The 6,479-nt window shown below is 42.6% G+C and overlaps 1 pseudogene; it reads left to right on the top strand.

Moving 5' to 3' along the window:
• The first annotated feature begins 1,067 nt into the window (after positions 1–1,067).
• Positions 1,068–5,804, top strand: LOC113900701 (annotated as a pseudogene).
• The last annotated feature ends 675 nt before the right edge of the window (positions 5,805–6,479 follow it).

The raw sequence follows: 6,479 nt of genomic DNA, 5'->3' as shown, positions 1-6,479 counted from the left end.
GCCAACAAAAGGTCCACAGAGAAGAAGTTAGGAAACAGATTCAGTTGAAATATTCTAGAGAAGACACACTTCCTGGAGGTGATAATAAAAGAGCCATTTGCTGAGTTAAATAACATGGTGATCATAGGTTTTCAATTAAGCCACCATAACCAACCACATAGATTAAAAGTGCAATGTCATATCCATCAAAGTAATGACACTGGTTTATTAGTTCCAAAAGTACTATGTGAAAAACTAAGCAGCTCTTTACTAAGGGCAGAAAGGTGAAATTAACATGTAAATGACTGCCAATGCTAAGGAATTTTCATAAATAGTAATACGGGGCTGCTCAGTTATCCCATTCAAAGCCCCATTCCTACAAAATTCTGGGAACTTAGAGCTCACATCACTTAGTTATGTAACATTTGCTTATATTTTTGGTTTTAAAAAGAAAATTCTTGCATAGTGTCAAATGTGAATGAAGTTATATGAGTGGTACATCAAGTGTCTGTTATAAAAGAATTCTAAAACACAGGAAGATCCTAAAAAGCAAGGCCTAAGGAATCTAAGTTTATGCCATTGGAACAGTTTAGCATGAGCAGTAATTCAAGCAAGTTTCTTTCATTTTGAGTTTTTCCAGTATGTTATCTATTTTTACCCTCACACTTCAAAATGGGTGGGGGTTGTGAAATATAAGTGTATATATCTTGAGGCCTGGCAAAAGACTTAATTTTATCCTCTCTCCTACACTTGCTTACCCATATCTGTGTGCATTAGAATTGACTTCTATGTTGAATTAGAAACATTAATCTATTTAAACAGTTATCTATCAACAACAGATATGTCTAGAAACATAAAATGGAACAGAGAGGCAGTGTCTGCTGTCAAAGGAAAATGCACTGCTTTGTCCGAGCCCTCCAGTCCATCCTGCTGCTTTTTATGTCAGAAGGGAATAGCCATGTCACTGAGAATAGCCTCATGCTTAGAGGTCCTAGGGGTGCAGCTAAGATCACCAAAATGTCCCCTTCCCTCCTCCCCAATCCCATGCCCACTATCACTATCACTTTGCTTCTGGGTCTTGCTGCCAGATGAGCAGAAAACCTTCAGAAAGAGAAACTGGCCTCTGGCAGCAGAACGCCTGGTGCCCCAAGTTGGAGGTAGATGGTGGTGGTGTTCGGCAGTGGAGCTGCATGCTCTCTACCCTTTGGCCACATCCCTGCATCCCCAGCGGAGCTGCAGCTTGTTGGCCCCAGCAGGTGGAAACGGCTGAGTCCACAGCCTTGGCTGGTGGCAAGGTAGGTCCTTGATGTTAAGTCAAAAGAAAGGCAGGAGAGGCAGCTTGTTGAGTGAAGAGTTAGGAAAGATTACAGACTGGCAGCCGCCGAAACCAAAATCTTAACCTCTTTAATATGTCTCAATAGGAAAGGAAATTGCCAAGGTCTTGATAAGCAACTGTGTCTTAATTCCCCTAGAAATGCTCTGTATGGAGATTTATAGCTATGTATTAATAACAGTCACCAATACTATCACTTGTTAGCCACACTCATCTCAACATGGATTTAAATACAGACCCTTATGTAACTGTATCATATCCCTTACTGGAGTAGAAATTACACGGAGATATTTTTTTTAATGTAATCTCTTTTATAATGACAAACGCTCTCCAGATGCATCTGGGGTTCAGACCTTAAGATGGCATGCTTATTCACTTCTATAATAATGTTCTTTTGAGTAGAGATCTCCTGGTGAGGTTGAATCAAATATTTTCTTGATTTGTTTCAAATCATGCTAATTTAGATTGCTTAAGGAAAAGAAATGCTTTTATTTCTAAGTATCTTCCTTTGCTTCAAAATGAATTAAGGCAGCAAGGTAAAATAAATTAGAACCAAATACTGGAAAGACATCAAACAAAACAAGAAGTAAAACGAAAAATGAATACAAAAGGGTGTAACACAGAGCCAGGAGTGAGACAGATTCGATTGCGTTCTCCTTAAATAGCCTGTGCCATTTAGCACAGCTGCATGCCCTTCCATCTACTCATTCTAATAATTAATTATTTAGTGTCTATGTACCAGACACTCTCCATGGAACGCTCCACCTTTAGCTTTCAGAGCAATGTCCTCTTCTGATAGAACTTCTCTCTGTTGTCTTAATTGGCCCCTAATCCTTTTGCCATTTCTCAAAGGCCACAGGATGTTTTCACCTTAACATCCTGGGGATTCCACAAACTTACAAAACTGCCCCATGTTGACCAGCCTGAAATCCCACAACTCTAGGAGACAATGAGTCTCCCTCACTTTACTAAGGTCCCCGCCAAACTGCCAGTCACCTAGGCATTAAACTACAAAAGCATTTGTTTCATCCCTCACCTCCCCATCACCCTGACAATAAGCGCAAAGGGCGATGGATAGAATCAAGGATGCACTGCTGTGTGCGCTCACATGAAAGAGGCAAGCCAGGCCTCTGTTTACAGAAAGGTGAGTTGGAGGAAAAACAAATCAGATTTAGGGAGGAAAAAAGGAGGCTATTGTGGGAATAATAAAGAGACATAATCATGTCTGCAAAAGATTAAAATATTTATAAAACAGTGCTACCCGCAAATTCATAGCAACAAGTGTGAGAAGCTAGGTTTGTACATTTGATTACTTCCTGCAGTAAATAAACATATATTGACTCAAGGAATAACTTTCCCAATGCTATTACTTTAGATGAATAATTTATTTTGACTATACACAAAGAGCACAGAAATGAAATTGCTTGGGAGTACTTATATGCTTATATTAATAATTTTGTTTTGGCTTTTAAGCATCTTCAGGCACCATGCTGCTGCTGCTGCTGCTGCTGAGTCGCTTCAGTCGTGTCCGACTCTGTGCGACCCCATAGACGGCAGCCCACCAGGCTCCCCCATCCCTGGGATTCTCCAGGCAAGAACACTGGAGTGGGCTGCCATTGCCTTCTCCAATGCATGAACGTGAAAAGTGAAAGTGAAGTCGTTCAGTCATGTCCGACTCTTTGTGACCCCACGGACTGCAGCCTACCAGGCTCCTCTGTCCACGGGATTTTCCAGGCAAGAGTACTGGAGTGGGGTGCCATTGCCTTCTCCGTCAGGCACCATACTTGTCATCAAAACACTATTGCTTTTTAAAGATTTTTTGTGCCAGACAGTATTCTAAGTTCTTCATATTGGTTGTCACCAATATGTCACAGTAAGGTATTATTATAAATATGAGGAAACTGAGGTTTAATAAGATTGAGTATGTTCTTTAAGGTCAAACAGTTAGAATGTGGTAGGGCATGGAATGGAACCTAGAAAGTCTGATACCAGATTTGGTCACATTAACTAGATCACTGCTTAACCATTAATTTAGGATATGTGATCGGAAAAGGCAATGGCACCCCACTCCAGTACTCTTGCCTGGAAAATCCCGTGGATGGAGGCGCCTGGTAGGCTGCAGTCCATGGGATCATGAAGAGTCAGACGCAACTGAGTGACTTCACTTTCACTTTTCCCTTTCATGCATTGGAGAAAGAAATGGCAACCCACTCCAGTGTTCTTGCCTGGAGAATCCCAGGGATGGGGGAGCCTGGTGGGCTGCCATCTATGGGGTCGCACAGAGTCGGACACAACTGAAGCGACTTAGCAGCAGCAACAGCAGCAGGATATGTGATAGTTACAAAACAACCTCCAAATTTTAGTGGCCTAACATAACAATAGTTTCTTTCCCAAATAAACCTCAAAGTCTAAGTCAGTCAAGCCTTCTCCAGGGCAATTGCTCCAGGAGGTGACCCCATCGTCCTGGTTGCTCCCGTTTTTCAGCTCTGCCATCTGACCACATTGTTGTGCAGCTGCCATGAGAGAGAGAGAGCTGGAGAGCTGCATGCCAGCACGGACATCATTCAACCTGGAAGTGACATCTGTCATTTTTGCTCACGGTTCATGGTTCAGAGTCATCACACAGTCACATCCTCACTACATGGGAAGCTAGAGAACATCATCCAGAGTTCCTAAGAGGAGAAGAATGAAATGGGCTTTGGTGTTGCAACCTTAAGGCTCTCAACCACTCAGCTTGGGAATTCTTGAAGAGGCTGTTTTATATGCAATATATAACTTTATTCAATAGAATACCTTTTAGGAAGAGCACTGTCTGTATCTAGAAGAACTATTTCCTCAAGGGAATTTTAGAGAATGTATGGCTATAAAATGCTGCAGTCCGTGGGGTCGCAAAAGATCCTTCTTAGTGACTGAACAACAACCAGGCTCCAAAAGCGTGATGGAGTTCCACAAGGTCATTAGCAGCTTTTAATGAAATGAAAAGCAGGAAAATTTGTTTTTCTTCTTAGAAGAATGATCAAAAACAGAGAATATACTTAACAAGTAATCAGAGTAAGCTCCAGCCTAAAGAACCAGTGGAGCCCATTCTTGCTGTAAGAGAAATCTTTTCTTGTTCTGCTCTCAATCTCTTTGAGAGATACAGGAAAAGAAAAGATAGCATGAAGCTAAAGGGTAATGTGATCTCTCCCTGGGACCCCAGTCTTTAGTAAAATTGACCAGAGGACATATTCAGAATAAGTCAATTTTTTGCGTGTGGAAAATGGTAAAGGAGCAAAAGGGCATATTTGGGTTGATGTAACCCACTCCAGTGTTCTTGCCTTGAGAATCCCAGGGACGGGGGAGCTGGGTGGGCTCCCGTCTATGGGGTCGCAGAGTTGGACACAACTGAAGCGACTTAGCAGTAGCAGCAGCAGCAACCAGCAACAAAGGTCTGTCTAGGACCTGAGCATTCTGCACACCAAGGAAATGTACTTCCTGAGGGACTGGGTGGAGAGCATGGTGGGTAAAATACCACCTGCTGCTCATAAAACTAAATCAGAAGAAAATGCCAAGAAAGAAAAAACAGATAGTAAGAAGGCGGAGGAAAACATAAAGACAGATGAACCATCAAATGAGGAAAGTGATCTAGAAATTGACAATGAAGGTGTGATTGAACCAGACACTGATGCACCTCAAGAAATGGGAGATGAAAATGTAGAGATAACTGAGGAGATGATGGATCAGGCAAATGCTTAAAAAAAGCAGCTGCCACTGATGCCCTGAATGATGGTAAACTACAGAAAGCCATTGACTTGTTCCCATCAAGCTAAATCCTCGTTTGGCTATTCTGTATGCCAAGAGAGCCAATGTCTTCATCAAATTACATAAGCCAAATGCTGCCATCTGAGACTGTGACAATGAGCTATTGAAATAAATCCTGATTCAGCTCAGCCACACAAGCGGTGAGGGAAAGCATTCAGATTTCTGGGCCATCGGGAAGAAGTTGCCCATGATCTTGGCCTTGCCTGGAAGCTGGATTATGATGAAGATGCTAGTGCAATGCTGAAGGAAGTTCAACCAAGGGCCCAGAAAATTGCTGAACGTCGGAGAACGTATGGGCAAAAACGTGAAGAGCATGAGATCAAAGAAAGAATAGAAAGGGTTAAGAAGGCTTGGGAAGAACATGAGAGAGTCCAGAGGGAGGAAGAAGCCAGAAGACAATCAAGATCTCAGTATGGCTCTTTTCCAGGTGGCTTTCCTGGGGGGAATGCCTGGTAATTTTCCTGGAGGAATGCCTGGAATGGGAGGGGGAATACCTGGAATGGCAGGAATGCCTGAGCTCAATGAAATTCTTAGTGATCCAGAGGTCCTTGCAGCCATGCAGGATCCAGAAGTTATGGTAGCCTTCCAGAATGTGGCCCATAACCCAGCAAATATGTCAAAATATCAGAGCAACCCAAAGGTTATGAATCTCATCAGTAAATTGTTGGCCAAATTTGGAGGTCAAGCATAATGCCCTTCGGACATAAAGCCCTGCTAGAGGAAAAGCAACTTAGATCACCTAATGGATGTTGTAATAATACAAACCAGGGTACCTCTGACCTTCTCATGAAGAAAGCTGGGGTGCTTTGAAGATAATCCCTACCTCTTTGCCCCAAATGCAGCCGAAAACATTTTACAGCGGTGTGTCATTAGGGTATTCATTCAGATAATGTTTTCCTACTAGAAATTAAAAACTTTAAGCACTTTTTAAACCTTAAAAAAAAATGAAAGCTATGGTTTTTCCAATAGTCATGTATGGATATGAGAGTTGGACTATACAGAAAGCTGAGCGCCGAAGAATTGATGCTTTTGAACTGTGGTGTTGGAGAAGACTCTGAGAGTCCCTTGGACTGCAAGGAGATCCAACCAGTCCATCCTCAAGGAAATCAGTCCTGAATATGATGCTGAAGCTGAAACTCCAATACTTTGGCCATGTGATGCGAAGAACCAACTCATTGGAAAAGACCCTGATGCTGGGAAAGATTGAAGGCAGGAGGAGAAGGGGACAACAGAGGACAAGATTGTTGGATGGCATCACCAACTCGATGGACATGAGTTTGAGTAAACTCCGGGAGTTTGGACAGGGAGGCCTGGCATGCTGCAGTCCATGGGGTCACAAAGAGTCGGACATGACTGAGCAACTGAA

This window comes from Bos indicus x Bos taurus, chromosome 11, assembly GCF_003369695.1.
Source record: "Bos indicus x Bos taurus breed Angus x Brahman F1 hybrid chromosome 11, Bos_hybrid_MaternalHap_v2.0, whole genome shotgun sequence".
Lineage (NCBI taxonomy): Eukaryota > Metazoa > Chordata > Mammalia > Artiodactyla > Bovidae > Bos > Bos indicus x Bos taurus.
This window is presented reverse-complemented; position numbering and strand designations above follow the sequence as displayed.